This window comes from Plecotus auritus, assembly GCF_963455305.1.
Source record: "Plecotus auritus genome assembly, chromosome: 1".
In the NCBI taxonomy this organism is placed as follows: Eukaryota; Metazoa; Chordata; class Mammalia; order Chiroptera; family Vespertilionidae; genus Plecotus; species Plecotus auritus.
In genome coordinates this window covers 1,928,131-1,952,998 of record NC_137770.1, presented here as the reverse complement: position 1 = coordinate 1,952,998, position 24,868 = coordinate 1,928,131, and positions in this window count along the sequence as shown.

The window sequence follows — 24,868 nt, the reverse complement described above, 5'->3', positions numbered from 1 at the left end:
TGCATTTCCATGGAATGGGGAGCTGGGAACAGCAGGTCTGTATTTACAAACTAAAGGGAAGGAAGCCCCTCATCCAGAGGAGAAGGAAGCCCAAAGGGAATAGGAAATCAATAAGGAAGGAGGAGGAGACCCTCACGTGTCCCCTGTGACTTTAGACCTTTGAGCTCAGGAGTTACCATAGTAACCAGTCTAAGGGAATAGTGACCAATCAGAGGGGCTATCAAGGCACAAAGATCTGTAGCCTTTATACACCGTGGAAAAGGGACTCAGTGGGACCCTTCCCCCTCCCAGGTGGGAGTCAGTACTTGTTCTTTAATAAATTTCCACCTTTGCTACCCCACCTTCCATCCCTGGATTCATTCTTCGACTCAGAGGGACAAAGAACCCGGGCACCATCCTGCCCAGAGGAACACCCCATGTTCCAGTCCAAAAATCCCACTTCCTGTACATTTTGGAGATTAACCCCTTATCAAACGTACCCATGCTGCTGCAAATGGTCAGAGTTCTTTCTTTTTCACGGCTGCATAGTGTTCCATGGTGTAGAAATTCCGCGGTTTTTTATCCAATCGTCTGCTGACGGGCACTTAGGCTGTTTCCAAACCTTAGTTATTGTAAACGGCACTGCTATGAACATAGGGGTGCATGCATTCTGTGTGATGAGTGCTTTGGGTTTCTTAGGATGTATTCCTAGAAGAGGGATCACTGGGTCAAATAGGAGTTCCACTTTTAGTTTTTAGATGGAACTCCGTGTTTTTACCATAATGGCTGCCCCAGTGTGCATTGCTAATGGACCAACTAAACTGATGAACAAAAGTAGACCCAGAGCCGTAGAAGCATGAACAGACCATGGAACCTCAGAGGGAAGGCAGGGGAGGGGGGGTGGGAAGAGATCAGCCTGTGGACTTGTCTGCGTATATGCCTCACCCGGGGACACAGACTGTCCGAGAGAGGAGGGTGTTACCCGAGGCGTCCCTTCGGATAAACTTAACGGGAAGGGGCTGGGACATTTCAGGTAGTTGCTAGTGAAGAGACTGCTCCAGGCCAGGGGGGCCGAGGGTAGGCACCATCATCTGACCTTATCTTAGCACAATTAAGACCCCGGGGAATCAGCCACACACATCCATGCAGCTGCAGATCACACCGCACTGCCTTCCTTCCCCAGATTCCTGGAGCCGGGGTACAGGCCTCACGGGATCCCAGATGTGGTTCTCCTCTAGCAGCAGCAGCGGCGGGGTGTGTGCCTGGCAGGTCGGTCAGGAAAGGGGTTTCGGTTTTGGGGGTGTCGCTGTCAGAGGTCCTTGTGCCCCGCCATGGTATTGCACCCATCGATCCGAGGCTCAGCCCTTCCTCTGCCTTCCTGTGGGGAGCGGAGCGGACTGCACCCAGACTGGGGCCATCAGCGAAGGCAAGCTTCCAGCCATCCCGCACCAGCGGGGCGCAGGGATCCATGCGATCAGTGATGGCAGCGCCTCCAGCGATCAAGCAATGACCGCAGAGGTCTCTTGGGGGACCCGTTTGTATAGCCTGTTCGCACCCACAGCAGTCCAGGTGTTTATCTTACAACCACGTCAGGGCGGAGAGGGTTCATCAGCAAGTACGCAGGTGAACATGGGTCTTCACAGCAAGTCACTCTCAGTCGGTAATCGAAGGCCAAATCCTTATCTATGGACACACACGCTCAGGGTGGGGGTGGGGGTGTCCTTCATACCACGCTTTCAGTTTCAGGAAAATGAACTCAAACATTTTAAACCTTTTCAGACATTTTAAACATTTTAGACATTTCTATATGTTACTACAACACAGACACTGGGGTGGTGAGAACATAGATGGGGGATGGGAGGGAGCAGGAAGGGGTTTATGGGGGGAAAGGAAGGCCTATGTAACACTTTTAACCATAAAGATTTTTAAAGAGAGAGAGAGAGAGAGCACCTCCTGTTCACTATCCTGTCACCCAGTCCCGCCTTGCTCTCTCCCACCTCCATGGCACTCCTCACCTTCCCTCCTTCACTTCAAATGCACAAACGCAGCTGCAAACGGTTATTCTCCGGAGCATTGGAGGTCTTGTTCCCCAACAGTTGTAGTCAGTTTGGCTGAAATAAAATATTATAAACATGCTCTCTATGTTTGGACATTTCTTACACCAACGTGTTGTCTTTTCTTCGTTTACCACACACGTTCACACACGTTCCTCCCGTGTGGAGAGGGAGGTGCACACAATCATAAAACCTGCTGCCTCCACACGATGGTGGTGGTGACTCTAAAGAGTTCGCGCCCGTTGGTGTGGGGATGACGCTCCAACCACTGAGCCCACCAGCCAGGCTCCATGTGTAAATGATGGACACTCTCCCCTGTGAGAGGCTGGGAACAGGGCTTGTGCACACACACAGCTGGGAAGTTGAGGGAAATGTGTGCTTTGGGGAGGCAGCTGTGTGCTTGTGAGAGTGGCAGCAGGTTAGAGACGGAGGCTGTGGCCACAGCGTCCAGCCCAGCCTCTCCTGCCTCCTCACAGGCACATGTTAGAGTTTTGTGGACGATGTGATTGTGGAAAATAACAAGGAGAATCTTTCAGCTTCAAAATAAAAGCATCATTCAATGCAAATTCTTATTCCCAAACCCCAGAAAGCAACATGGCCCACGGCGGGTGAAGGGGAGCAGAGGAAGTCCCATCCACGCGCCTCTCGGGCAGCACCCCTGGGTCCTCATCAAAACCCCGAGGAAGGAGGAATCTCAGTCCTGGAAGCTGACCCCAAAGGAATGGGGTCAGGGTGACGGGTCTCAGGAAAGGAGGGAGGGAGGGAGTGTCAGGACGGGACCCCCTGTGGCCAGCATCCTTGAGTCCTTTCCCATCTGGGGTCGCCCCTAGGATGACAAGGTCAGGCATGCAGCCCAGGGTCACAGCTGCACCTTATATGCAGACTCCATGCAAATGGGGCTCTCCTCCTGCTCATAAAAGGGGGCCCTTGCCCGGCATGTTGGGGAGACACCCAGAACCCAAGTGCCTGAGACAGGACCCAGCGGCTCCACCATGGACTTGGTGCCAAGCTGCGTTTTCCTCCTGATCATTTCTCAAGGTCATTCTCAGGAGTGGGGAGCGCTGAGCCCTGTGCCTGTGCCTGTGTGTGCTTCCATGTGACTCTAAGTCCCCCTGTGTCTCTGTGTTTGCAGGTGTCCAGTGTGAGGTGCAGCTGGTGGAGTCTGGGGGAGGCCTGGTGCAGCCTGGGGGGTCTCTGAGACTCTCCTGTGCAGCCTCTGGATTCACCTTCAGTAACTTCTACATGAACTGGGTCCGCCAGGCTCCAGGAAAGGGGCTGGAGTGGGTCTCTAGCATTAGTGAGGGTAGTGGTTACATATACTACGCCGACTCTGTGAAGGGCCGCTTCACCATCTCCAGGGACAACGCCAAGAGCACTCTGTTCCTGCAAATGAGCAGCCTGAGAACCGAGGACACAGCCCTGTATTACTGTGTGAGAGACACAGTGAGGGGAAGTCAGTGTGAGCCCAGACACTAACCTCCCTGAGGAGACAGCAGGGCTGGGCTGCTGGAGGATCTGTGACCACCAGAGGTCGCCTAGGGTCTCTGAACACAAGGACCATCCCAGCAGCAGGTGCAGTTGGAGGTCTGGGCTGGTTCCTGTGTGGTTTCCTCCTCATGTCACAGTTTCCCTCAGGGAATCTCTGGGTCCTGATTCTGCTCTGACCTCTGAGGACTCTGAGGGAAAAAGTCTGTTGTTAACAGAAACAACTTCCTCACATGGACAAACCGCAGAGTCTTTGCAGGCACTCCTGTGCCAAGTACCAGTTAATGATCAAATCTTCTGACCCAGGTCACCTAGATCCAACGAGAGGCTCTTCTGACTCCACAGGGCAGCTCAGCCCCACACAGCTCAGGGCCCAGCCAGCCAGCAGGACAGGAGCGTGGTGGACAGCGGGCACTGTGAATGCAGCATCCATTAGGGGCTAGGGTTCAAGGTCTAGAGAAGGGGCTGACGCATAAATGAATACACTAGACAAGAAATATAAATTTAGAAAGCCTGGGGGAGCCATGGGGAGACCTTACTCTATAGCGGAGAGGCTCCCTGAAACCTCGGACACATCACCTTTTATTTACTTGTACACACATTTGCCCTTTAGGAGTGCACACAGGCATAGCCATGGTAAAGTTTGGTGAACGGTAAAGGATTATCAGGTTAGGGGATTGCCTTCAGCCATTGGCCCAAAGCAGGGCAATATTATGCTGAGTTTCAGCCCTTACTGTATATCAAAGTCCAATAGCTTTCCAGTGGACTTCTTGTATAATTATGCTAACTACTTCTTGGTCTTCGCCTCCAGCAGGACACCCATCATGTGACCCCCAAAACTAGAGAAGAAGGACCCCAGGTGTTCAAGGTCATTGTCTTGTCATCATACTCACAGCACTGAGAGTAGCTGACACCAGGCAGAGGCAGCTGACCCCCAGCAGCTCGGTCCAGATGTCCAGGACGACCACCAATACCCACACCAAGGGGTATGGAATGTGTATTATGCACGTAGCTGAACTCTCTGGAAGCACAGGGAAGGCCCTTCAGGAAGGCAGAGCTGCTTTGATGGAACCAGGAAAGGAGACTCCCTCAGGGATTTTATTTGTTGAGGGGATGGGGGGAGGGCGATTCTGCTGCCAGGGGTTGTGTGGCTTCAACCTCTTAGTGACCAATGAAGAGGAGACCAATATTTGGGGTCAGATTCCCGTGGGGGGCAGATGGAGAAGAGGCAGAAATGAGCCATACGTTGTCAGCAGTCAAATGTAAATAATATAATGTCTGGCTACCTATTGCCCTTCACAATGTTAATAAATGACCAAATATGAAGTAAAGGGTCAGTACTGTGTGCAACAACCATGTCTACAGAAAATGGGTGGAGAACTATTATACGTAAGCAGATGTTGTGGATGAGGATGATCATGGTGGTGATGATGACGATGACCATGGACTGAGACAGGGGTCCTGATCCAATGGAATGAAGGCTCCTCATACAGACACACTGTCACCTTGGCTCCTGCAGTGAGGGGTGTCCAACTTTCCCTGTAGGTGTTGTGAGATTTCATAAATGGGACCCCAAAGAATGAGGCAGCTTGGGTGATTCAGGTGAGACCATGTGAATAATGACCCCACAGGTGTCTGAGTGCTAATCCTATTGGCCTGGGAAGGTGTCACCTTTGAGAACAGAGATACTGTGAGAATGTGCATGTAGGAAACAGGGGTCCCCTTCCCACCAGTGTGCAGTGACAGGTTCCTTATTTCTCTTCATCCCTGCCTGCATGACCTTTAACGCTTCTACTTCAATCAACTCCTGCTCATCATTATTCAGGTATTTCCTAAGGTGATGCGAGCTTTCTCCATGAATCCCTGCACTTCCTTCTGGGCCTTCACTGGAGGAGGCTTCAAACCCACATGTCCAGTAGCTCTTTGTCCATGAACATCAGGAACAGTTCTGTCATGTGACTCAAATCAAGTCCAGCTTCCTCCCCTCACCCAGGTCCATAGCCACGTCCAGATTTATGGGTAATTTCTCAGCAGCGCTCCCCTCTGCTACTAGAACCTGCTCCAGTTCCTGTGGCTGCTGTAGCCAATGCACATGGACAGTGGAAGCCCAGCATTATCTAGGGAGTTCTTTGTAAAATCACCAAAAACAGGTCCCATCAAAGAAAATAGTGATGAATTGAACATTAATCAAATAAACACATTTTCCCCACCAAATATTCCATCAAATACATTTAATGATAAGCTTAGCAAGAGAACACCTCTCAAATCCTGTGCCTGATGGGGAATGTGTGCATTGCACATTAAGGTTGTGGTATGTTGTGGGGAGAGCCCGGCACCCTCTGACCACAGTGAGCATCCTCAGGGACAGGGCAGAGGGAGGCTGGGATGAGGGGTTCCTGACAGGGTTGAAGTGTCCTTTCCTGTGAGAAAATGTTTGCTAGGAATTCTCCAATTCCCCTCCCTCTGAACCCCAACATCACTGATAACACTAGACTGAGAAATCAGGTCACTTAACAGGCTGCCATATCATTTAAAATATAAGAGATTCTCAATGGTGCACATGCATAATCATTGCTTTTATGTATAATCTGTTCTCCAGGTTAAAACATGATCATCTCTTGAAGAGATTAGCTCAGGGTTTCTGCAATATGCAGTGGGTTTGCATAACGGGAGAGTTTTCACAGTGCATTTTCCTACGTAATTAGAGCTTAATATGCTAAGTGTCTGGTCGACCGGTCAGCTGTTTAATCAAGCAATGAAAGCATAATATGCTAATGATTTAATAGGGCGGCTCAACTTCTCACAATGACATGCAATGACCACCAGGTGGCAGACGCTCCAACAGGTAGGTTAGCTAGCTGCTGGGGTGCGACCAAAAAGGACTGAGCAAGATAATCCAGACATGCCCTGGAGCCCTCCTTCAGTACCTCCAGGCTTGCCAACTTCCCACATCTCTCACCGGCTACGTCATGCACTGGTGGGTTTTCTCGGCATGGCATGTGCCCTCTCATAATCTGTGACCCCTCAGGGGTTTTCGAACTGTGGGTTTAGGCTCAATCCTGCAAGCCAGGTCAAGGGACCCCACTGGTGCACGGATCAGTGCACTGGGCCTTTAGTACCACAATAAAAAGGTTCCAACCTCAAGAATCAAGGGTCTCCCTTTTCCTTGTGCTTTGGTAGTAGTTACTCAGATCAAAGTGAATACAGACCACAGATCCTCTACTTATAAGGGAAAGGCGGCCCCACATGCAAATTTCCATTCAAGCTCCAGGGTACATCCTCCCCTGGGCTGGGCAGGCTCACAGCTCTCTTCTCACTCAGGGCTGAGGTCTCTGGAAGGCAGAGCTGTGGGCTAGAAGAAGATGAGACTGCTGGGTCTTCTCCTGTGCCTGCTGACAACCCCCCAAGGTGAGGGTCTCAGGGATCAGGCAGGGGTCATGGGACGGCTGTGACTGCAGTTGACTGACAGGACTGATGCTCCTTGTCCCCAGGTGTCCTGTCCCAGGTGCAGCTGCAGGAGTCGGGCCCAGGACTGGTGAAGCCCTCACAGACGCTCTCTCTCACCTGCACTGTGTCTGGATTCTCTCTGACAAGCTATCCTGTAGACTGGATCCGCCAGGCTCCAGGAAAGGGGCTGGAGTGGGTCGGGGTTATAGGGAGTAGTGGAGGTACAGTCTATAACACAACACTAAAATCCCGCCTCAGCATCACCAGGGACACGTCCAAGAGCCAAGTTTACTTAACGCTGAACAGCCTGAGAACCGAGGACACGGCCGTGTATTACTGTGCAAGACGCACAGTGAGGGGAAGTAAGTGTGAGCCCAGACACTAACCTTCCTGAGGAGACAGCAGGGCAGGGCAGCAGGGGGCACTCAGGACACCAGGGGGCGCTCAGGACCCACAGCACAGAGAGCAGCCCCAGGAGCAGGGGCAGAGGAAGGTGGGAGGGAAGGGCCTTCCTGTTGGGCACAAGGATTTCCTCTCAAGCTCTCAGCTGCCTCCAGGGAGGGCTCCTGCTCTTTCTCTGAGGCTCTGATTTCCTGCTTTCTCACTGCAGACCCCAGAGGAGGAGGTGACACTGCTGCTGGCAGATGACATATGGGCAGTGAGGGGGACTCTCCTCACAACATGATACTGTACATAGAAAACCTGAGAGACTCGACCAAAAAACTACTGGATTTAAGAAATGAATTCGGTAATGTAGCAGGATAGGAAATTAGCAAAAAATCGATGGAACTTTTATACACCAATAACGAATTCTCAGAATGGGAAACCAGACCAACAATCCCATTTACCATTGCATCAAAAACATTATGATACTTAAGAATAAACTGAGCCAAGCAGGTAAAAGACTTGTACTCAGAAAAACACAGGAGGTTGAATAACTAGATAGAGGAAGACATAAACAAGTGAAAAAGTATACTGTGATCATGGATTAGTAGAATTAACATCATTAAAACACCCATATTACCCACAGCACTCTACAGATTCAATGTAATCCCTATTAAAATAGCAACAGCATATTTCTCAGATCTACAACAAATACTCCAAAAATTTATATGGAACCAAAAGAGATCCCACGTAGCCACAGCCATCTTGAGAAAGAAGAATAACGGTGGAGGGATCACAATACCAGGTATTGAATTACACTCCAAAGCCATAGTAATCAAAACAGCCTGGCACTGGCACTAGAACAGGCATATACATCCATGGAACAGAAGAGAGAAACCAGAAATCTACCCAAGGCATTACGTTCAATTAATATTTGACAAGGAGGCAAGAGCATACAATGGAGTCAAAACAGTCCTTCAATAAATATTGTTGGGAAAATTGGGCAGATAAACGAGCAAGAAAATGAAACAATACACAAACATACACCATACACAGGAGTAAACTCAAAATGGTTAAAAACTTAAATGTAAGTAGGGAAACCATAGAAATCCTAGAAGAAGCCATAGGCAGCAGTATCTCAGACATCTCTCATAGCAATGTGTTTACAGATACATCTCCCAGGACAAAGGAAACTAAGGAGAAAATAAACAAATGGGGTTACATCAGAATAAAAAGTGTCTGCACATTAAAGAAACCATCCACAAAATGAAAAGGGAGCCCACAGTCTGGGAGAACATATTTGGCAAGGACACATGTGATAAAGGGCTAATATCCAACATGTATAAGAAACCCATACAACTTAACCAAAGGAAGACAAGCAATCCAATTTAAAAATGGGCAAAGGACCTAAATACACACTTCTCCAAAGGGAACGTACAGATGGCCAAGAGACATAGAAAAATGCTCAGTCACTGACCATCAGAGAGATGCAAATTAAAGGACAGTGAGGTATCAGCTCACACCTGTCAGAATGGCGACCATCAACAAATCAACAAATGACAAATGCTGGTGAGGGTGTGGAGCAAAGGGAACCCTCCTACTCTGCTGGTGGGAATGCAGGCAGGTGCAGCAACTATGGACACAGGATGGAGTTTCCTCAAAAAATTAAAGATAGAACTGCCATTTCACCCAGTAATCCCACTTTTAGGAATATAAGCTAAGGGACCCCAAACACCAATCAGAATCAATGTATGCACCCCTAAGTTCATAGCAGCACAATTTTCAATAGCTAGATCTGGAAACAGCACAAGTGCCCATGAGTAGCTGAGTGGATACAAAGCTGTGGGACATTTATAGCATGGAATACTATGCAGCAGTAAAAGAGAAGGATCTCTTACCCTTTGGGACAGCATGGAGGGACCTGGAGAGTATCATACTAAGTGAAATAAGCCAGTCCCAGAAAGACAAGTATCACATGATCTCACCCATATGTGGAACCTAATGAACAAAATTAACTGATGAAGAGAATGGATCCAGAGACCTGGAAGCATGGAGCAGACTGGGGAATCTCAGAGGGAAGTCGTGGTAGGGTGGGTGGGTGGGAGGAGGTCAACCAACAAACTCTTAAGCATAGAGGCTTAATCCAGGGACACAGACAATAGGATGATGAAGGCCTGGGGCACCCGGGGCAGGCTAGAAGGTGTCAATGGGGGATGAAAGGAGACATGAGTAATACCTTAAACTATAAAGGTATAATTTAAAGAAAAAAGAATTAGGACTGGGACCCTCAGACACCCACTGAACATGGTCCCTGTGTCACCCATCTTCTCTCAGGTGGGGTCAAGATCTCAGCTATGAAATACTCTGCCTCATGAATATGCAAAAGAGAGGAGGCAGAGGAGGTTAAATATGGGTAAGTCTGTGCCCTGAGGGCATCACCCACAGCCTCACCCTCCCCTACAGAAGTGCTCCCAGCACAGCCCTCACCATGGACTGGAGCTGGAGAACCCTCCTCCTGGTGGCCATGGCGACAGGTAAGGGGCTCCCATCCTGGTTAAGGAGGGTCCCGTAAGAGTCCAGGGAGATTCCACTCACTCCTGTCTCCTCCTACAGGTGTCCACTCCCAGGTGCAGCTGGTGCAGTCTGGGGCTGAGGTGAGGAAGCCTGGGGCCTCCGTGAAGGTTTCCTGCAAGGCTTCTGGATACACCTTCACCGACTACTACATGCACTGGGTGCGACAGGCCCCAGGACAGGGGCTTGAGTGGGTGGGGTGGGTTTATCCTGGAAATGGAAACACAAAATACGCGCAGAAATTCCAAGGCAGAGTCTCCATGACCGCAGACACGTCCACGAGCACAGCCTACATGAGCTCAGCAGCCTGAGAGCTGAGGACACAGCCGTGTATTACTGTGCAAGACACAGTGAGGGGAAGTCAGTGTGAGCCCAGACACTAACCTCCCTGAGGAGGCAGCAGGACTGGGCTGCAGGGAGCGTCCTTGACACCAGGGGGCGCTCAGGACCAGCACAGTGCCCAGATCAGGAGCAGGTCCAGAGTTGAGCAAAGATACCATTTCCTGCTCAGTCTTAAAATAGTTTTAATCTGAGGCTCAGCCACAGAGCTCACAGAAAGCCCTTTCCTAGGTCTAGTTTTAGGGATAGTGTTTGTGATATAAAAGGGGGCTCTGTTCTATGGATGAAAGGGGCCACATGCTAACCTGACAGGCTCCAGGGAGGCCTGCATGGCGGTTGTACAAACTCAGAGACCTAACATAACCACAGAAGATGGTCTGAAAATGAAATATTTAACTACAAACAGGTTATGGTGGGTAGTCATGTCCTAGGCCAGTATTTTCCCTACAAAGATCATCTTAGATCTTTCCTGAGCCCATTTGTCTTTTTGCCTCTAAGATAACATATTGGTGAGATGACTGGGTAACTTGTAACTTCCCTTTTTTTCCAAAACCTCTCAGGGCACAACAAATGGCACCAGGACATTCCCTCATTGTGATTGTTATCAAGTCAATCATCAACTGTTAATTATGTTAAAGTATCCTGTATCCATCTCTGTAAAAGAAGCACATGTCCATCATCACACTTTTTACCCTATCCCAGAGGTCTCCCCGCTTTGCTCTCTCCACCTCCTTAATCTATCACCAATGAATTTCATGTTACCCCTCTACATCCCTTCCCTTGTTTGCAATGTATAAATACAGATGTAACCCGCCATTCTCTGGAGCATTATCTCAATTCATTGAGGTTCTGCTTCCTGGCCTATGTCTACAGTTTGGCTCAAATAAACTTTCAAAATTCTTTACAGGTCTAAATGTTTTTTTACGTTAACAGTTCTTTCTTTTTCACGACTGCATACTGTTCCATGGTGTAGATGTACCATGGTTATCCAATCATCTGCTAATGGGCACTTAGGCTGTCTCCAAAGCTTAGCTGTTGTAAATTACACTGCTATGACCATAGGGGTGCATACATTCTTTCTGATGAGTGTTTTGGGTTTCTTAGGATGTATTCTTAAAAGTGGGATCACTGGGTCAAATGGGAGTTCCACTTTTAATTTTTAGATGGAACTCCGTATTTTTACCATAATGGCTGCCCCAGTCTGCATTGCTAATGGACCAAATAAACTGATGAACAAAAGTAGACCCAGAGACATGGAAGCATGAACAGACCATTGAACCTCAGAGGGAAGGCAGGGGACGGTGGGTGGGAAGAGATGAACCAATGAACTTGTCTGCATATATGCCTCACCCGGGGACACAGACAATGGGGTGGTGAGGGCCTGGGGAAGGAATAGGAGCGAGCAGGAAGAGGATAATGGGGAGAAAATGGGGACCTGTGTAATACTTTCAACAATAAAGATTAGAAGAGAGAGAGAGAGAGAGAGAGAGAGAGAGAGAGAGAGAGAGAGAGAGAGAACCTCCTGGTCACTATCCGGTCATCAGGTCCCCGTCTAGCTCTCTCCCACCTCCATGTCACTCCTCACCTTCCCTCCTTCACTTCAAATGCACAAACAGGGCTGCAAACAGTTATTCTCCAGAGCATTGGAGGTCTTGCTCCCCCACAGATGTCATCTGTTTGGCCCCAATAAAATCTTATCAAATATTCTCTACATGTTAGGACATTTCTTACATCAAAATATTGTCTTTTCTTCATTTACAACACACGTTCATACACGTTTTTTCTCCGTGTGCAGAGGGAGGTTCACACAATTATTAAACACCTGCCACTGTTACAGAATTTACCAGGGGACCAGAAATACACAGGAGTACCCGGAGATACAGGAAAACCCATTCATTTCCAGATGCACCAGTACCGTGACTCAGGGAGCCTGTGTCCAAACCCTGAGCAAGCCCATATGGAGGAGGAAGCTTTCTCTTTATACCCTTTGGTTTCTTTGTCCCCCAAACATGGATCAGACTTCCGGACCTTTTGGGGGCTTTGCAAAAAGCCCCGTGTGCTGGGATGGGGCCTATGTGACCACCCACAGGCCTGGCCTGGTGCCAGCGCTGATAACCCCTCTGGGGGTTGTGTATGGTTCATGGTTTATGGCCGCTGTGAGGTGGGAGTGTTTAGTAAACAGGTCTTGCAAGACCAGACAATTAAGGAAGGGGCAGTGACTGGTCTCCAGGCTAACAGGAATGTGCATTAGGACTACTGATTAACTCGGTACAGAGTCAGGCTGCGGGTCTCCTACATTCTTTCACAAATGCCTTATTTTCCTCATCACGACCCCCACAGGATGAATTGTAAGGAGTTCGCACCCTTTGGTGTGGGCACTGGTGCTCCAACCACTGAGCCACAGCAGCCAGGTTCCATGTGTAAATGATGGACACTCTCCCCTGTGAGAGGCTTGGATACAAGGCATTTGCACACGCACAGCAGGGAAGTTGAGGGAAATGTGTGCTTTCGGGAGGCAGCTGTGTGCTTGTGAGAGGGGCAGCAGGTTAGAGACGGAGGCTGCGGCCACAGCGTCCAGCCCAGCCTCTCCTGCCTCGTCACTTGAATAGGGTGGAGGTTTTTCGGGGCAGGAATGCACTGCTGGGGAACCGGCTAGACTTGTAGGACATAGTAATCCTGCTCTGTTAACGGTGAAGGTTTATTCTGATTAAAGAAGCACGTTCTAGCCTGGCTGGCAGCCACAGGGGGGACCTGGGACTCACCTGGAAGCGCAGCCCTTCCTCCCACTGGGAGCTGCCTGTTATCCTGGAGAGATGACCAACTTTGCTGCAGGAACAGAGCAGCAGCCCCATGAAGGTCCCAGCCCTCTGCTCCCCGTCAACGGCCCCTCGCCATACCCTGTGGCTCCTTCCATGTAATCTTCATCCTTTCACTCAATATAAGCAGCTGCTTGTGGGGGCTGCAGAGCAGGTTTTTGTGGATGACCTGCTGCTCTCCCATATTGCCCACAGCATTGGAATGAATGTCGACGTGTGATTCAATCCCGCCTCTGCTCGATTGGCTCAGGGACTGACCAGGCAGCACGGACCATGTACTGTCCGATTACATGTTGGTGTGTGTAAGATGTGATGGGGGAACAAAACAAGGAGAGTCTTTCAGTCTCAAAATAAAAGCGTCATTCAATGCAAATTCTTATTCCCAAACCCCAGAAAGCAACATGGCCCACGGCGGGTGAAGGGGAGGGAGTGGCAGCCCCATCCACCCGCCTCTGGGAGAGCACCACTGGGTCCTCATCAAAACCCCGAGGAAGAAGGACTGTCAATCCTGAAGCTGCCCCCAAAGGAATGGAGTCAGGGTGACGGGTCTCATGAAAGGAGAGAGGGAGGCGGGTCAGGAAGGGACCCCTTGTGGCCAGCATCCTTGAGTCCTTTCCCATCTGGGGTCGCCCCTAGGATGACAAGGTCAGGCATGCAGCCCAGGGTCACAGCTGCACCTTATATGCACACTCCATGCAAATGGGGCTCTCCTCCTGCTCATAAAAGGGGGCCCTTGACCAGCATGTTGTGGAGACACCCAGAACCCAAGTGCCTGAGACAGGACCCAGCGGCTCCACCATGGACTTGGTGCCAAGCTGCGTTTTCCTCCTGATCATTTCTCAAGGTCACTCTCAGGAGTGGGGAGCGCTGAGACCTGTGCCTGTGCCTGTGTGTGCTTCCATGTGATTCTAAGTCCCCCTGTGTCTCTGTGTTTGCAGGTGTCCAGTGTGAGGTACAGCTGGTGGAGTCTGGGGGAGGCCTGGTGCAGCCTGGGGGGTCTCTGAGACTCTCCTGTGCAGCCTCTGGATTCACCTTCAGAGACTATGGCATGAACTGGGTCTGCCAGGCTCCAGGGAAGGGGCTGGAGTGGGTCTCATACATTAGTAGCAGTGGTGGTACCACATACTACGCCGACTCTGTGAAGGGCCGCTTCACCATCTCCAGAGACAACGCCAAGAACTCGCTCTATCTGCAAATGAGCAGCCTGAGAACTGAGGACACGGCCATGTATTACTGTGCGAGTGACACAGTGAGGGGAAGTCAGTGTGGGCCCAGACACTAACCTCCCTGAGGAGGCAGCAGGGCTGGGCTGCAGGGGGCGTCCAGGACACCAGGGGGCGCTCAGGACCCGCAAACCCAGGGTCCCAGTTCAGAGGCTCCCTAGAGGGGTTGTAAGGGCTTCCTATTGGGGTCAGTGCTTCCTTCCCTCTTAGTGTCCCAGGGGCAGGTCCTGCTTCCTTCTTTGTGTCTCTAATTAGATTCTCTGCAGGAAAAAAGCAGGAAGGGGCTGTGTTTCAGATCTGGTCGACTTCTCATCTGCTCCTTTCCTGTCACCATGTCCCTGATGGTCGCTCTCTGGGTTGACAAGGAAAACATTGTAGGGATTCCCGTCCCCTCACTGAGAGCGATGTCCCCCACCCTCCACGCAGTGCTGAGCGGGGTACATGGAGTCCAGCCCTCAAACTTCACCGAGGGTGATCAGCCCCTCGCTCTGCCCCAGGAGGAGCCCTTTGGGGGCAGTTAGCCGCTTGCCTCTCACTGACATGGCTGCACATGGAGGTGTAGGGTCGGACACCTGTGGGCCCTGCCTCTCTGTGAGCCTGGAAGCGCCCACCTCTCAGTGTGCTCCAGATGGAGGCAGGAAGCCCTGCTGGGCCCTGTTCCCCGCGGGTCCAGAATCTGGTCCAGGGGACGTGTCCCAGCACCTGTCCCGCTTTCCCTGGAGAACCACCTGCATCCTGAGAACCTGCTGAAGAGAGACCTGGTCCCACCCCCCTCTGCTGTGCCTCCAGCTCCGCAGACTCCAACCCATCCTCACTCTCTCTCCTCTGCCTGCACACACTCACCCCACGGGGCCTGCACAGGACGTCCCGTGTGGCTGTGCTCTGCCCTCTCCTTCCCGCCCTGGTAGGTTTTGCTTTAAATGCTGCCCCACTTCATCCCCTTATGTCCATCTCCTGTGCCAGAACCTCCCTGAGACGCCAGGGCCAGGGACACTCAGCCGTTCTGCTGAGCCCACAGGCAGTGCCCATGTGTGATGTCAGGCCATGGAGGCCCCTCCTGTGTCAGGTGGAGACACAGCTGAGCACTGAGCTCAGAGCACCTCCAACAGCTCACACCTGTGCTGAGGGAACCTCCAGGGGCCCGTGAGCTGCAGAGCATTGTGGTGGACAAGCCTGTAGCCACTGGGGTCAGAGGGCAGTCAGGGAAGGGCTGGTGCCTGGTCACGTATGATGTTGCCAACGTCTCCTGACCAGAGCCCAGGTGCACAGGGAGCTCTGTGAATCCTAAAAGTGCAGGGAGAGCCCAGCCAGAATGGCTCAGTGGTTGAGCATCAACCTATGTACCAGGAGGTCATGGTTCAATTCCCGGTCAGGGCACCTGCCCTGGTTACTAACAACATCTCCAGTGTGGGGTGTGCAGGAGGCAGCCAGACAGTGATTCTCTCTCATCATTGGTGTTTCTATGTCTCTCTCCCTCTCTCTTCCTCTCTAATATCAATTAAGAAATATTTAAACAAATCCTATATAATAAAGAGCTCAAATGCAAATGGTCATCATGCCCTCATGCCATCACATGGTAATGGCTCAGACACTCAACACTGGGGAGGAGGAATGGTACCAGCCAGGCATAATTGAGCTCGTGAGGGAGGAATGGGGACCAGCCAGGCTGTGGCCTGGGAGAGGGACAAGCCACCTGCCCTGTGTTCCCAGGCGACAGCATCTGCACCTGCGACTGTGTCCTGAGAGAGGGACAAGCCACATGACCCATGGTCCTGTCACCTGCGGCTGGGGCCAGGGCGAAGCCGCCAGCACACGGTCCCCTGCAGGTACCACCTGGCCAGTCAAATACAGCTCAGGTCCTGGTGCCTGTGGTGGGCCAGAGGGAGGGAAGCTGAGGTTCCGGGTGCCTGCAACCAGCCAGAGGAGGGAATACTGGGTCCTGGGTGCAGGATATGGCAGAGGCAGTTAGGGATAATCAGGCAGGTAGGGGAGCAATTAGGGGTGATCAGGCAGGCAGAGGTGGTTAGGGGTGATCAGGCAGGCAGGCTGAGGTGGTTAGGGGTGATTGGTCAGGCAGAGGTAGTTAGGGACGATCAGGCAGACAGTCAGGGGAGTGGTTAGGAGCCAGTGATCCCAGATTGTGAGAGGCAGTCAGACATCCCCCGAGGGGTCCCAGATTGCAGAGGGAGCAGGCTGGGCTGAGGGACCTCCCCACCTTGCACGAATTTCATGCACCCGGCCTGTGGTAAATACATAAATGAAAATGTTGCCGGTTTGATTCACAGTATGGGCATGTATGGAAGGCAACTGATCAATATGTCTCTCTCACATCAATGTTTCTCTCTGTCTTTCTCTCTCTCCTTCCCTTTCCCTCTAAAAATCAATGAACATATCCTCAGGTGAGGATAAAGAAAACAGTATCTATATCTGTACATATGTGTACATCCACAGATACATCTACATCTTTATATCTATATCTGTCTCTACATCTATATCTATATCTTTATGTATATCTATATCTATATCTATATATCTATATCTATATCTAGAGCTATATCTACATCTCTATCTATATCTAGAGCCATATCTGTATTTATATCTCTATCTATATATATACCTACATCATCTATATCTATATCTATATCTCTGGAAGAACGGACACATTGATGTTATCCCTACGTTGTCATTGATTGTGCCCACATCCTACTTCCTGACCACCTCCTGCAGCACAGCCCCTGGTGTGGAAGGAGAGGCCCCTGGGCATGGTGACCAGGACCCCAAGGAGGGCCTGGTTCTCTGAGGGCACAGTCAGCACCTCCTTCCAGGAGAAGCCCCAGAGACCGGGACCTCCCTCACCTCTTGCCCTTTGTATGTGCAGACACCTCCCACATGCAAATGCCCACACGGCCACCAGACACACACACAGTTGGTGTCCACTTAAATGCAGGGCCTCCTCACCCTGGAGAATACTTTCTGGGGGACGAGGACCTCACCTGCAAGACATGACTCCCCTGTGGCTCTTCCTCTTCCTGCTGTCAGCTCCCACATGTGAGTGACTCAGGGGCTCAGATGTGAGGAGCTGGGGACCCTGCCTCTGAGCCCAGGACTCACTGTGTCCTCTCTGTCCCAGGTGTCCTGTCCCAGGTGCAGCTACAGGAGTCGGGCCCAGGACTGGTGAAGCCCTCGCAGACCCTCTCCCTCACCTGCACTGTCACTGGATTATCAATCACAACCAATCCTTACTGCTGGGCCTGGATCCGCCAGCCCCCAGGGAAGGGGCTGGAGTGGATTGCAGAAATATGTTATGAAGGGAGCACTTACTACAGCCCCTCCCTCAAGAGCCGAACCTCCATCGCCAGAGACACGTCCAAGAACCAGTTCTCCCTGCAGCTGAGCTCCGTGACCACCGAGGACATGGCCTTGTATTACTGTGCCAGAGACACAGTGAGGGGAAGTCAGTGTGAGCCCAGACAGAAACCTCCCTGAGGAGACAGCAGGGCTGGGCTGCAGGGAGTGTCCAGGACACCAGGGGGCGCTCAGGACCCGCAAACCCAGGCTCCCAGCTCAGAGGCTGTCCCTGGAGCAGTTGTGAGGGCTTCCTATTGGGGTCAATGCTTCCTTCCCTCCTAGTGTCCCAGGGGCAGGCCCTGCTTCCTTCTCTGTGTCTCTAATTAGATTCTCTGCAGGAAAAAGCAGGAAGGGGCTGTGTTTCAGATCTGGTCCACTCCTCATCTGCTCCCTTCCTGTCACCACGTCCCTGATGGTCGCTCTCTGGGTTGACAAGGAAAACATTGTAGGGGTTCCCTTCCCCTCACTGAGAGCAATGTCCCCACTCTCCACGCAGTGCTGAGCGGGGAACACGGAGTCCAGGCCCCAAACCTCACCTGAGGGTGGTCAGCCCCTCGCTCTGCCCCAGGAGGAGCCCTTTGGGGGCAGTTAGCCGCTTGCCTCTCACTGACATGGCTGCACAAGGAGAATTAGGGTCCCACCCCCGTGGGTGCTGCCTCTCTGTGAGCCTGGAAGCGCCCACCTCTCCGTGTGCCCCAGATGGAGGCAGGAAGCCCTGCTGGGCCCTGTTCCCTGCAAATCCAGAACCTGGTCCCAGGGGACGTGTCCCAACACCTGTCCTGCTTCCCCTGGAGAACCACCTGCATCCTGAGAACCTGCTGAAGGGAGACCTGGTCCCACCACCTCTGCTGTGCCTCCAACTCCGCAGACTCCACCCCATCCTCCTCCTCTGTCCTCTACCGCCCACACTCTCACCCCATGGGACCTGCACAGGACGTCCCGTGTGGCTGTGTTCTGCCCTCTCCTTCCCGCCTGGTAGGTTTGGCCTTAAATGCAGCCCCACGTCATTCCCTCATGTCCATCTCCTGTTCCAGGCCCTCCCTGAGACGCCAGGGCCAGGGCCACTCAGCTGCCCTGCTGAGCCCACTGGCAGTGCCCACATGTGATGTCAGGCAATGGGGGCCCCTCCTGTGTCAGGTGGAGACACAGCTGAGCACTGAGCTCAGAGCACCTCCAACAGCTCACACCTGGGCTTAGGGAACCTCCAGGGCCCGTGAGCTGCAGAGCATTGTGGTGGACAAGACTGTGGCCACTGGGGTCAGAGGGCAGTCAGGGAAGGGCTAGGGCCTGGTCACCTATGGTGTTACCAACGTCTCGCTGACCAGAGCCCAGGTGCACAGGGAGCTCTGTGAATCCTAAAAGTGCAGGGACAGCCCAACCAGCATGACTCACAGGTTGAGCGTTGACCTATGAACCAGGAGGTCACGGTTTGATTCCCAGTCAGGGCACCTGTTCAGGATGCGGGAAACCCCCAGTGTTGGGCATGTGGGAGGCAGCCAATCAATAATTCTTTCTCATCATTGATGTTTCTATTTCTCTCTTCTCCTCCCTTCCTCTCTGAAATCTATAAAAAAAAATTTTAATTAATAAATACATAAAAATGGCACTGATTTTAATCACATTAGAATCATATATGGGAGGAAACTAACCAATATTTCTCTCTCACATCAATGTTTCTCTCTTTCCTTCTCTCTCTCTCCTTTACTTTTCCTCTAAAAATGAATGATTATATCGTCTGGTGAGTAAAAAGAAAACAATATCTATATCTATACCTTATGTACATCTACAAATACATTTCCATCTACATCTTTATCTCTATTTCTATGTCTACATCTACATCTATATCTATAAATCAATGAACATATTCATAGGTGAGGATAAAGAAAAGAAGATCTATCTATGTCTATCTCCATATCTATAACTATATCTAAACCATCTATAATAATAAAAGCATAATATACTAATTAGACCAGATGTCCTTCCACAAGAAAGAGCGGAGACAGTGGGGGCCGAGCCCCTTGAACCAATTTCGTGCATTGGGCCTCTAGTATATCTATATCTATATCTATATCTATATCTATATCTATATCTATACCTATACCTATATCTATATCTATATCTATATCTATATTTATATCTATCGAAATCCATGAAAACAGAGCCTCATTGATTTTATCCCCAAAGGAGTCACTGATGGTGCCCACATCCTTCTTCCTGACCACCTCCTGCAGCACAGCCCCGGCTGTGGAAGAAGAGGCCCCTGGGCACAGTGACAAGAACCCACAGGAGGGCCTGATTCTCTGAGGGCACAGTCAGCACCTCCTTCCAGGAGAAGCCCCAGAGACCAGGACCTCCCTCACCTCTTGCCCTTTGTATGTGCAGACACCTCCCCTATGCAAATGCCCACACGGCCACGAGACACACACACAGTTGGCATCCACTTAAATGCAGGGCCTCCTCACCCTGGAGAATACTTTCTGGGGGACGAGGACCTCACCTGCAAGACATGACTGCCCTGTGGCTCTTCCTCTTCCTGCTGTCAGCTCCCAGATGTGAGTGACTCAGGGGCTCAGACGTGAGGAGATGGGGACCCTGGCTCTGAGCCCAGGACTCACTGTGTTCTCTCTGTCCCAGGTGTCCTGTCCCAGGTGCAGCTGCAGGAGTCGGGCCCAGGACTGGTGAAGCCTTCGCAGACCCTCTCCCTCACCTGCACTGTCTCTGGTTACTCCATCACCAGTGGTTACTACTGGAGCTGGATCCGCCAGCCCCCAGGGAAGGGGCTGGAGTGGATGGGGAATATCTGGTATAATGGAAACACTTACTACAGCCCCTCCCTCAAGAGCCGAACCTCCATCTCCAGAGACACATCCAAGAACCAGTTCTCCCTGCAGCTGAGCTCCATGACCACCGAGGACACAGCTGTGTATTATTGTGCAAGAGACACAGTGAGGGGAAGTCAGTGTGAGCCCAGACACTAACCTCCCTGAGACAGCAGGGCTTGGCTGCAGGGAGCATCCAGGACCAGCAGGGGGCGTTCAGGACCAGCACAGAGCCCTGACCAGGAGCTGGTGGAGAGTTAAAGAAAGACACCATTTCCTGCTCCATCTTAAATTCCTTTTGCTCTGAGGCTCAGCCACAGAGCTCACAGGAAGCCCTGTCCTAGGTCTAGTTTTAGGGATTGTGTTTGTGAACAAAAAGGGGGCTCTGTCCTAAGTCTGACAGAACTCAGTGACTGACAGGACCCTCACAGGAGGCTCTGATCACACGTTCCTACCTGGGCAGCCCTGGGGGTGGGCACAGCCAGGCCTATAACTTCTTTACTAAAAGGCTCCTCTTTGCCTGAAGCTCCCCGTCCATGGTTCCTGTGCATCTGGGTTAACACACCTGTGACATCAGCATGACCACCCTCAGGAGAGCACCTCTTGGCCATCTGTGTGTCCACTTTGGAGACTTACCCATTTAAGCCCTTTGCCCACTTTTTAATCATATTGTTGTCTTCCTTTTCTGAAGTTGTATGAGTTCCTATACATTTTGGAGATTAACCCCTTATCGGACGTACCCATGCTGCTGCAAATGGTCAGAGTTCTTTCTTTTTCACGGCTGCATAGTGTTCCATGGTGTAGAAATACCACGGATTTTTATCCAATCGTCTTCTGACGGGCACTTAGGCTGTTTCCAAACCTTAGTTATTGTAAACTTCACTGCTATGAACATAGGGGTGCATGCATTCTGTCTGATGAGTGTTTGGGTTTTTTAGGATGTATTCCTGGAAGAGGGATCACTGGGTCAAATAGGCGTTCCACTTTTAATTTTTAGATGGAACTCCGTGTTTTTACCATAATGGCTACCCCAGTCTGCATTGCTAATGGACCAACTAAACTGATGAACAAAAGTAGACCCAGAGCCGTAGAAGCATGAACAGACCATGGAACCTCAGAGGGAAGGCAGGGGAGGGGGGTGGGAAGAGATCAGCCAGTGGACTTGTCTGCGTATATGCCTCACCCGGGGACACAGACTGTCCGAGAGAGGAGGGTGTTACCCGAGGCGTCCCTTCGGATAAACTTAACGGGAAGGGGCTGGGACATTTCAAGTAGTTGCTAGTGAAGAGACTGCTCCAGGCCAGCAGGGCCGAGGGTAGGCACCATCATCTGACCTTATCTTAGCACAATTAAGACCGCGGGGGAATTAGCCACACACATCCATGCAGCTGCAGATCACACCGCACTGCCTTCCTTCCCCAGATTACTGGAGCCGGGGTACAGGCCTCACGGGATCCCAGATGTGGTTCTCCTCTAGCAGCAGCAGCAGCGGGGTGTGTGCCTGGCAGGTCGGTCAGGAAAGGGGTTTCGGTTTTGGGGGTGTCGCTGTCAGAGGTCCTTGTGCCCCGCCATGGTATTGCGCCCATAGATCCGAGGCTCAGTCCTTCCTCTGCCTTCCTGTGGGGAGCGGAGCAGACTGCACCCAGACTGGGGCCATCAGCGAAGGCAAGCTTCCAGCCATCCCGCACCAGCGGGGCGCAGGGATCCATGCGATCAGCAATGGCAGCGCGTCCAGCGATCAAGCAATGACCGCAGAGGTCTCTTGGGGGACCCGATTGTATAGCCTGTTCGCACCCACAGCAGTCCAGGTGTTTATCTTACAACCACGTCAGGGCTGAGAGGGTTCATCAGCAAGTACGCAGGTGAACACGTGTCTTCACAGCAAGTCACTCTCAGTCGGTAATTGAAGGCCAAATCCTTATCTATGGGACACACACGCTCAGGGTGGGGGTGGGGGTGTCCTTCATACCACGCTTTCAGTTTCAGGAAAATGAACTCAAACATTTTAAAACATTTTAAACCTTTTCAGACATTTTTAAACATTTTAGACATTTCTATATGTTACTACAACACAGACACTGGGGTTGTGAGAACATAGATGGGGGACAGGAGGGAGCAGGAAGGGGTTTATGGGGGGAAAGGAAGGCCTATGTAATACCTTTAACAATAAAGATTTTTAAAGAGAGAGACAGAGAGAGAGAAAGAGAGAGAGAGAGCACCTCCTGTTCACTCTCCTGTCACCCAGTCCTGCCTTGCTCTCTCCCACCTCCATGTCACTCCACACCTTCCCTCCTTCACTTCAAATGCACAAACGCAGCTGCAAACGGTTATTCTCCGGAGCATTGGAGGACTTGCTCCCCAACAGTTGTCGTCAGTTTGGCTGAAATAAAATCTTATGAACATGCTCTCCATGTTTGGACATTTCTTACACCAACGAGTTGTCTTTTCTTCGTTTACCACACACGTTCACACATGTCCTCCCGTGTGGAGAGGGCGGTGCACACAATCATAAAACCTGCTGCCTCCACACGATGGTGGTGGTGACTCTAAAGAGTTCGCACCCTTTGGTGTGAGGATGACGCTCCAACCACTGAGCCCGCCATCCAGCTCCATGTGTAAATGATGGAAACTCTCCCCTGTGAGAGGCTGGGAACAGGGCTTGTGCACACGCACAGCAGGGAAGTGGAGGGAAATGTGTGCTTTTGGGAGGCAGCTGTGTGCTTGTGAGAGTGGCAGCAGGTTAGAGACGGAGGCTGCGGCCACAGCGTCCAGCCCAGCCTCTCCTGCCTCCTCACAGGCATATGTTAGAGTTTGTGGACGATCTGATTGTGGAAAATACATGGAGAATCTTTCAGCTTCAAAATAAAAGCATCATCCAATGCAAATTCTTATTCCCAAACCACAGAAAGCAACATGGCCCACGGCGGGTGAAGGGGAGCGAGAGGAAGCCCCATCCACACGACTCTGGGGGCAGCACCCCTGGGTCCTCATCAAAACCCCGAGGAAGGAGGACTCTCAGTCCTGGAAGCTGACCCCAAGGAATGGGGTCAGGGTGACGGGTCTCAGGAAAGGAGGGAAAGAGGAGGGTCAGGATGGGACCCCCTGTGGCCAGCATCCTTGAGTCCTTTCCCATCTGGGGTCGCCCCTAGGATGACAAGGTCAGGCATGCGGCCCAGGGTCACAGCTGCACCTTATATGCAGACTCCATGCAAATGGGGCTCTCCTCCTGCTCATAAAAGGGGGCCCTTGCCCTCCATGTTAGAAGACACCCAGAACCTAAGTGCCTGAGACAGGACCCCAGCAGTGCCACCATGGAATTGGTGCCAAGCTGCGTTTTCCTCCTGATCATTTCTCAAGGTCATTCTCAGGAGTTGGGAGCGCTGAGACCTGTGCTTGTGCGTGTGTGTGCTTCCATGTGATTCTAAGTCCATCTGTGTCTCTGTGTTTGCAGGTGTCCAGTGTGAGGTGCAGCTGGTGGAGTCTGGGGGAGGCCTGGTGCAGCCTGGGGGGTCTCTGAGACTCTCCTGTGTAGCCTCTGAATTCACCTTCAGGGACTATCGCATGAACTGGGTCCGCCAAGCTCCAGGGAAGGGGCTGGAGTGGGTCGCCTACACTAGATATGGTGACGGTAAACCCATATACTATGCCGACTCTGTGAAGGGCCGCTTCACCATCTCCAGGGACAACGCCAAGAGCACGCTGTACCTGCAAATGAGCAGCCTGAAAGCCGAGGACACAGCCATGTATTATTGTGCGAGAGACACAGTGAGGGGAAGTCAGTGTGAGCCCAGACACTAACCTCCCTGAGGAGACAGAAGGCTGGGCTGCAGAGAGGGTCCAGGACACCAGGGGGCGCTCAGGAACCACAGCACAGAGAACAGCCCCAGAGCAGGGGCAGAGGGAGGTGGGAGGGAAGGGCCTTCCTGTTGGGCACAGGGATTTCCTCTCAAGCTCTCAGCTGTCTCCAGGGAAGGCTCCTGCTCTTTCTCTGAGGCTCTAATTTCCTGCTTTCTCACTGCAGACTCCAGAGGAGGAGGTGACACTGCTGCTGGCAGATGACATATGGGCAGTGATGGGGACTCTCCTCACCATGTTCCTGTATTTCCTGCTTTTCTTTCTCAGCAGAGACCATCCTCAGGGCTCTCCTTGGCTTGTGGTTGGAAACTTTCCCACCAAGAGAGACCCCAGCACAGCCCAGGCCCCTGTGTGCTGAGCTCGGGGTCTGACCCACATGCCCACCTGCCCCATAGGGGCCTTCGTACTGACAGGCCCACAGTAAATAAAACATGTGCACATCCCACGGACAGTGGAAGCTGGATGAAACCATCTGAATGGTGCAAAGGGCCCCTGAGGGCTGCTCTCTGGTCGCCTCACCTGTACAGGTGCCAGGATTTCCTGTTTCT